This window comes from Erythrolamprus reginae, unplaced genomic scaffold (assembly GCF_031021105.1).
Source record: "Erythrolamprus reginae isolate rEryReg1 unplaced genomic scaffold, rEryReg1.hap1 scaffold_292, whole genome shotgun sequence".
NCBI lineage: Eukaryota > Metazoa > Chordata > Lepidosauria > Squamata > Dipsadidae > Erythrolamprus > Erythrolamprus reginae.
Window position 1 is genome coordinate 38,738 of NW_027248658.1, and position 9,171 is coordinate 47,908.

The window sequence follows — 9,171 nt, forward strand, 5'->3', positions numbered from 1 at the left end:
GATTTCGTTGGTGGTCCAGTTGGGCTCCTCGAGGTGCCCTATGCAAGTGGACACCGGATCTGCCCACTCCTTAATTTCGTGGGCAACGTTGAAGCACTGTTTTCCATCCATCAGCAGGGGTCGCCTGTCTACATGCTCTGTGCACCTGAAAGACTATCAAGGGACACCTATACCTATTGTGGGGGAGGGCCGTTTTCCAGTCCGTTACAAGTCTTTTGTGGGAAATTTGCCTCTTATTGTTATTAATGGCCCTTTCTCCAATCTTTTAGGTTTGGACTGGTTCGAGGCTTTGGGGCTATCAGTGACTGGGGTTAATTCTGTAAATGACATGGGGAGGTTTGAGGTTTTGGCGCGGGAATTCCCTACCGTGTTTGATGGTCAGTTGGGCTGTTACAAGGGAACCCCGATCTCATTCGGTTTAAACCCACAAGAACCAGCAGTCCGTCTAAAAGCCCGCCGGGTTCCCATTCCCCTCCGGCCGAAAGTGGATGAGGAATTGGACAGGTTGATCGCCCAGGGGGTGTTGGAGCCAGTGGATCAGGCTAAATGGGAAACCCCGGTGGTCATTGCATTTAAGGGGGATGGAGGGATTAGGCTGTGTGGGGACTACAAATGTTCCATTAACAAAGCGTTGGCACACCATTCCTATCCATTGCCTGTGGTGCAACAGCTGCTGCACACCTTGGGAAAGGGTCGGGTGTTCGCGAAGCTGGATTTATCGCAGGCTTACCAGCAGCTCCCCGTAGACCCCCTGGCTGCGGAGGCGCAGTCAATCGTCACCCATCGAGGGGTTTTCAGGTGCCACCGTTTACAATTTGGGGTTTCTATCGCCCCTGGAATATTCCAAGGCCTGATGGAGAGGCTGCTATACGGGCTCGATGGCACGGTGCCATATTTCGACGACGTCCTGGTGTCGGGGAGTTCCACCGACGAGCTGATGGAACGTGTAAGGAAGGTTTTGGCCAAATTCAGGGACGCGGGGCTTAAGCTTAAGGAAAAGAAATGTGTTTTCGGTGTCCCAAGGGTGGAATTCCTGGGATTTATTGTGGATGGGGAGGGAATCCACCCCACCCCTGAGAAGACGCGGGCAATTAGGGATGCCCCCAGGCCAAAATCCAAGGCTGAGTTACAAGCCTTTCTAGGACTTTTAAATTTTTACGCGGTATTCATTCCGCATAAGGCGTCGGTGGCCGAGCCGTTGCACCGGCTTTTGGACAAGCACTCAAACTGGCACTGGGGAGGAAGGGAGGAATCGGCATTCCTGGGGGTCAAGGACTTACTTTTGTCCAACAATGTGCTAGCCCAATACTCACCGGGTTTACCTTTAATCTTGACCTGTGACGCTTCACAACATGGGGTAGGCGCTGTCCTTAGTCACAGGCTGCCAAATGGAGCCGAAGCCCCTCTGGCGTTTTTCTCTCGGACATTGGCACCAGCGGAGAGAAATTATGGTCACATAGACAAGGAGGCGCTGGCACTTATCGCGGGGGTCAAGCGTTTTCATGACTATTTATATGGGAGACAATTCAAATTAGTCACAGACCACCAACCACTGCTGGGTTTGTTGTCAGGATGCCGTCAGAGTCCGGTCGTCCTATCACCAAGGATGTCACGATGGATCATCTTCCTAGCGAACTATAGTTATACGTTGACCTATAAACCTGGACGCCACATAGCGCACGCAGATGCCTTGAGCAGATGTCCGCTGCCTGATGTTCTCGTCGACCCGGCTCCAACGTGCTCTGTTTTTGCTCTATCAGAGAACAGAATTCCCATCTCGGCGTCCAAAGTGGCTGAGGTGACCGGTAGGGATGCCATCCTGTCCCAAATTAGACAATGGGTTTTGAGAGGCTGGCCCGCCACAGCCCCTGCTGAAGTGTTTGTGCCATTTTTTCGTTGCCTGTCAGAGCTCTCCGTGGAAAAGGGGGTGGTGCTGCGAGGAAGCAGGGTGGTGATTCCGGAAATTTTACGCAGCCAAGTACTAGCAATGTTGCACAGAAGTCACCCCGGAATCGTGCGCATGAAGAGTTTAGCTCGGGACTATGTGTGGTGGCCTGGGCTGGATAAGGCGGTGGAATTAAGAGTCGCACAGTGTGCTGTTTGCCAGGAAAGTCGCCCTTTTCCTCCTCGTGCCGAGCCGTTGGCGTGGGAGCCGCCAGCTGGTCCCTGGGCGCGCATACACATCGACTTAGCCGGTCCTTTCATGGGACAAACTTTCCTGATCGTCGTGGATGCCCATTCGAAGTGGGTAGAGGTTGTCCGGCTCAAATCTACGTGCGCTCAAGCTGTCATAGACGCCCTAATGACTTTATTTGCCACTCATGGGTTCCCCGATCTTCTCGTCTCGGACAACGGACCCCAGTTCACTGCAGTACACTTCGAGTCGTTCTTGGCATCTGCTGGCATTAGACATGCGCTAAGCTCGCCGTGGCATCCGGCCAGCAATGGCCAGGCAGAACGTGCAGTGCGTTCTGTGAAAGACGCCCTTAAAAGGATGCCACAAGGTTCTTGGCAGGAAAAGTTAGCAGATTTGCTGCTAGCGCAACATTCTACCCCGTGCGTGGCTACTGGTAAAACCCCAGCCGAAATGTTGATGGGTCGTAAGCTCCGCATCATCCTTGACAGACTGCACCCATGGTATTCTCAAACGGTGCAGTGGCCAGTAGCCCCTTCCCGGCAGATTAAAATAGGGAACACTGTGTTTGTCAGGGCTTACTCTGGGAGTCTGCATTGGGAGCGGGGATCTGTGAGAAGGGAGCTGGGGCCTCGCTCTTTTGAAATTGAGCTAGAAGATGGAAGGGTTTGGAAGAGACATTTGGACCAAATCCGGATTGACAGAGCGGGCGAGGTGCAAAAGGAGGGAGGTGAGGAGCAGTCTGGATCGTTCCTTAGCCCGTTACAGCCGCCTGTCAGACTGTCTGGAGAAAACGCATCCTCGGAATCTGTTAGGGGTGAGGAAGTTCGGGATTCAGATGAGGGACTTCAAGAATCTAATTTGGAAAGGATTTCCGAGCAGGAGGGCATGCCCCGGCGCTCAGAGCGAGTGCGCTATAAACCGGCTTATTTAAAGGACTATGTGTGTGTCAATCAAGGGGTGAGGAGTGTTGTGTTTGCTTAGAAACAGCCGGCGGGTTAGAGCCGTGCGATTGGCGTCCCTATCCAAGGTTCTGATAGGGCGCGTTCCTTAGTTACTTTGTAAGCGGGAAAGCTACTGTATTCTTGATTGGTTCCTGCCTCAGCCGAGGCTTACTATATAACCCTGTATGTGTTGCTGGAACGTTTTAAGCCTGTACCTGCCTGCCTGGCATGCTTCTGTATTAAAGTGATCTTTCCATAAGGCCTCTCTGCTTTAAGAAGAAGCAATTTTTCCCTTAGGAATCAATGTAAAAGCAAATAATGTGTGCGATTGGGGAAACCACAGGGAGGGTGAAGGCCCTGTTTCCTCCCAGGAGATTCCTAGAGAGGCCCCACAGAGGCTTCTCCCCGCCTTTTCTGGTTACAGTTTCAGAGGCTCGGGTTTCTAAATAGAAAATGGTTTTTGAGAAGACGCAAAAAAAATCTTGAACACCCGGTTCTTATCTAGAAAAGTTCATAAGTAGAGGCATTCTTGGATAGAGGTACGAGAGTCGCCCAGAAAGTAATGGGATTTTTTTTCTCAGCCTACAGTAATGGTACAAATGTGAAACTTTAGATATACATTGTTTGAATTGTCAGGAGTGCATATGTAAATTTTGTATTACTTCAGACAGATAGCATAGAGGCAGCAGTGTTTCAAAATGGCATCTGTAAGTGATGTACGTGTCGTCATTGAATTTCTCACTGTGGAGAAAGAAACTATTGGGAACATTCACAAATGCTTGAGTACAGTTTATGGAAAATCTGCAGTCGACAGACATACGGTTAGTCGCTGGGCACAAAGGGTGAGGCCATTAAACATGATTCGCACAGTGCAAAAATGGCTTCGTGACCAGAACAAGGAGTGGTACCAACTGGGCGTACATTCCCTTGTGTCTTGCTGGAGGAAGGCCATAGAATGGGATGAAGATTACATGGAAAAATAGGGAATGTAGAAGAAATATCATTCTTTCTGGTGTGTAAGTTTCATTGTGTTCCATAAATAATCATTGAAGAAACAAAATGTGATGTATTACTTTCCGGGCAACCCTCGTATCTTTGTATGTATGTGTATGTGTACCCTCATATATGCTGTATATATATTTGAACTACATCACCTTAAACATGACCTAAGCATAGTCCATAAAATCATCTGCTTCAATGTCCTTCCTGTCAAAGATTATTTCAGCTTCAACCACAACAACATACGAGCACACAACAGATACAAACTTAAAGTAAACCGCTCCAAACTTGACTGCAGGAAATACGACTTTAGTAACCAAGTAGTTAATGCATGGAACTCACTACCTGATTCTATAGTATCATCACCAAATCCCAAAAAGTTTACCCTTAGACTATCCACTGCTGACCTCTCTGCCCCTCAGTAAGGGGCCTGCATAAGTTCACCAGCGTGCCTTCCATCCTCTGTCCTAATGTTCCTCTCTTACTAGTATCATATATTTAAATATTGTTATATCATTTTTTTCGTAGATTTTATTTTTATATATATACCAATAAGGATTTGATTGACTGACTGACTAGCTAACTAACTAACCGGATGGATGGATGGATGGATGGACGGACGGACAGATAAATGAAAGTGGGTTTATTTTGGACTGCTAAGAGAGTTGCCAGTCAACACCCCTTTTCTTCCTTTTTCTGTTCCCTTTTGTATCTATCTTATACCCTCTTTTCCCCCATTCTCTTATGTACCTTTAATTTCCTATTTTTTCTTTTGTATTTTATACAATATTTTTTTGAAAAAAATAACAAAGTAATTAAAAAAATTAAAAGGAGTGCAGAAGAGAAGAGCCAGAGATCACCTTAGCCATTGAGATAACCTGACCTGAACCTATTCAAAATATGATACCTCCTTCTGCACAACTCCTACTGGGCCTATACTATTTCCCTGTAGCAAAGAATAAATTAGTCACCCATTTCTGAGGTTCTTCTGGGTAATGAACCTTGGAGCTGATCCCCTTTTCAATAAGGGCATCTGCTTTTTTGTGGAGAAAGAAAGAAAGAAAGGACGGGAGGGAGGGAAGGAAGGAAGGAAGGAAGGAATCCCAATCCTTTCAACTGATTTTTACCATCTTATAGTCCACTGTTGGCAAACCTTTTCGGCACAGAGTGCCCAAACTGGAACATGCATGCACACGTGCCAGAGCCCAGGAAAGCTGAAGACCAGTTGCCCAGTGCGCATGCATGTGCCAGCCACCTGGTCTTTGGGTTCCTGGCACATGTATGTGCACAGGACAGCTGGTAATCCAAAGACCAGGTGGCCGGCACGCCAGAAACCAGAAGAGCATCTGGTGATGGCACACATACTCACAGAGAGGGCTCTCTGCATGCCACCTCTGGCATACATGCCTTAGGTTCAACATCACGGTTATAGTCTCTCCTTCATTGCTGAATGTTTTAGATCTCAAGGGGGTTAAGCAAACCAAACCCGGTTTTTCTTGACTCACTTTTATGGAGGTGATTCAGTTCAGTTGTCCAATGAGAGGCTGTTCCAAGGTCCTCCAACATCAACTTTGATGGTTAAGGTGTCTGCAATATAGCTGAATACCCTGTACTGCTTGGAGAAGCTAACAATAACAGTTTAGAAAGCCACATTTTTGTAGCCAAGTGGTTCCGGCTGCTGGGTCATTTGTTTTTAACTGTTACATCCTTTGAATAAGCGCAAGGCTTATATTGGTTTTGGTTGCCTGTAGGTGTTCCACTTTTCAGTAACTGTGTTTATTACTGGATTTTCCCCATCAGCCATCAAGATACATCCTGACACAAAGCCAACAAAGAAATAATAAGTTTATCTCCAAGCAGAAGCACTTTGTTTTGCCTAATAGCCAGAGCTGCTTTGCACAGTAATTTTTTTTAAAGAGAGCAATCCACAACTGTCTGGTTCCTTCCTCAGAGCAATAGGTGCTCCTGTTAATGGGGAATGAAGTAACATAGAAACATAGAAGATTGACGGCAGAAAAAGACCTCATGGTCCATCTAGTCTGCCCTTATACTATTTCCGGTATTTTATCTCAGGATGGATATACAGTATGTTTATCCCCAGCATGTTTAAATTCAGTTACTGTGGATTTACCAACCACGGCTGCTGGAAGTTTGTTCCAAGCATCTACTACTTTTTCAGTAAAATTATATTTTCTCATGTTGCTTCTGATCTTTCCCCCAAGTAACCTCAGATTGTGGCCCCTTGTTCTTGTGTTCACTTTCCTAATAAAAACACAACCCTTTAACATATTTAATTGTAAATTAAATATGAATTGTGAACTATTTTGATTAAAAGGGAGGCAACATGCATGCACACACACAGACATGCAAAAGTACAACCTGCTTTATCAAACTACAGCCCTAGCTTACCCCCATTTTATGTGATATCCAGGACTGCATCTGGATTGCAAAGACTGCAAAGGTGTCATCATTGTGTTCTAGAAAGAAGAGAGCTGGAAACGAACAGCACACATGTCTGGGGGAACGTTTACTTTTACATTTTTTTTCTCATTGGTTTTTTTAAAAAACCCTTTCTCTTAGAATGCTGGGAAAATTAATTCAGATTTCTCTTGGTAGTATTTTTGAACTGATTTACAGCAGGCTCACTTTAGGATGAGCTAAAATCACACACGGGGAATGCTTGTTTTTCAATATATAATTATCTCTCCAGCAGTATGGAGTCTCTCTGACTTTCATGCATCCATAGAATTGCACACAACTCTCTGGGTTGTTTTCCCCCCCTTTTTTTTCCAAACTGGAAAGTGTGCAAAGCCAGAGAGGCGGTTGAGTAGCACACAGGTAATTGTGTAAGGAGGACATTTTAATCATTTTATCCAAGAGGAATGAAAGCCAAAGGTCAACTATAATTCTCCTTTACAAAATAATAATAATAATAATAATAATAATAATAATAATAATAATAACAAAACAACAAACAACATCAAAACAACAACAACAACAACAACAACAATAATAATAATAATAATAATAATAATAATAATAATAATAATAATATATCTAGCTGATGAGGCCAGAACATACATACAGAATATAGTTTGTCGGCTATGAACAAAATTAACTGCCTTGGAAATGGCCCTTGGTTAGGCTGAGAGGCAAAAAGGAAGCTGTGACACTCCTTCAACATACAAGGGTGATCCGACAGAAAACAAATATAACCCCTCCCTGGTACAAAGCTGAAAGGATCAGATCCTGTGGCCTAGGCAGAGGCTGCAGGAACAAATCACAGTAAGGGTATGGGTAGCTGGTGAGGCCAGAACAAGGCCAAAATAGTGCTATCCTAGTCTCCCTTAATTTTAAAAATTCAGCAAAAAACATGTGATACATAAATATATGTAGTATATATGCTGAAATTCGGTGTAGGAGTCTTTTTCTTTCTGTATAACATCAGAATTCAAGACTTATTTATTTCCTTCCTTCCTTCCTTCCTTCCCTCCCTCCCTCCCATCTTCCTTCCTTTCCTTTTTCTCTTCTTTTTTCTTTCTTTCTTTCTTTTTTTCCCCTTGCCTTTCCCTTCCTTCCTTCCTCTTTCCTGCCCTCCCTCCTATTTCCTTTATTTTTTTTATTTTTCTCTCTCCTCCCTCCTTCCCACTCTCTCTTTCTTTCTCCCTTGTCTCTTTCTCTGTCTGTCTCTTTTTGTGCTATTCTGGGTGTGCAGATAGCTTTTGTTAATATTGTCTCCTATGCATTTCTCTACTGTTACCACTAACTACATTGATGCCCATCAGTACTACTGAAAACAGTAAATTTCACACCTTGACAATTTCATTTTTCTCCCAGTGCCAGACTAAAATATACTGCTCAAAAAATAAATAAATAACGGGAACACTCAAAGAACACACTCTAGATCTGAATGAATGAAATATTCTCATTGAATACTTTGTTCTGTACAAAGTTGAATGTGCACCACAGCAGGTGAAATTGATTGTCAATCAGTGTTCCTTCCTAAGTGGACAGTTTGATTTCACAGAAATTTGATCTACTTGGAGTTATATTGTGTTGTTTAAGTGTTGCCTTTATTTTTTTGAGCAGTGTATTATATTCATTTGGGATTTGAATGGCAAATAACGTTTTAACATAGTTTGATCGTGCTTATTACTTATATGTTGGTATTGCATTGCATTTTAAGCAGTCCAGGTAACAAAAATCTTTGTGGGGAAGTAAGGCAATGCTTATAAACAGAGAAGTAAAGAGGGCATTTTGAGATTTTAAAAATCTGAATGTACTTCTATTGTGAAGGCTTCAACTTTTCTTCTTTTTGTTTTCAGGTTTAATACAGCCAATAGCCAAATATCTAGGTTATATCAAGTGATTGCGGTTTGCATGGATAGACGGAACAGATGCCAGGTCATCTTACAAGGTCTGGAACCTTATATTTCTGAGTGAAATCTACTTTGCAAAAGTTTGGTTTTACTCCCAAAAAAACATTTTAATCTCCATTACACTCAACAACTCAGCTCTTGATTTTGTGTGTATCAATCCTCCAATTAGAATACTGTTTTAGTCCTAAACGTGCTTTAAAACAGCTATCTGATCTTGAAAATTTAAATTGGAAAGCCACTTATCAACTAGAACTGAAAATCTTTGTGCTTTTCCTCCCTGGGAGCAATAAATTACCAACTGCCTTTCCAAATATGATATGATCAAAATCTCAATTTGCTGCCCCCCCTTCATGTTATTCTCCACATCTCTAAATGTACAGGGTTTCTCCCCCCCCCCCAATCACAGCTATGTGCAACCAATATTCTCCAAAAGGCAGTGGTGGGCTGCTGGGAGTTTGCTACCTAAGATAACGTGCAGTTTGGATAACCCCAAATCCCACTCCTGGCTGACCCTGCACACTCCCTCCCCAGCAATCCCCATGTAGCCCATTTTCCATGTAGGTAAGTGTGGGGCAAATGAGGAGGCTCAGGAGGGCAAAAACAGGGCCACTGGAAGTTCAAGAAGGCTGGAAATGAGCCTGTTTCCAGCCTCCAACCAATCAGCTGATTGGTTTCCGGATGCAATTCAAAGTGCATTTTCTTTCAACATCTTTCA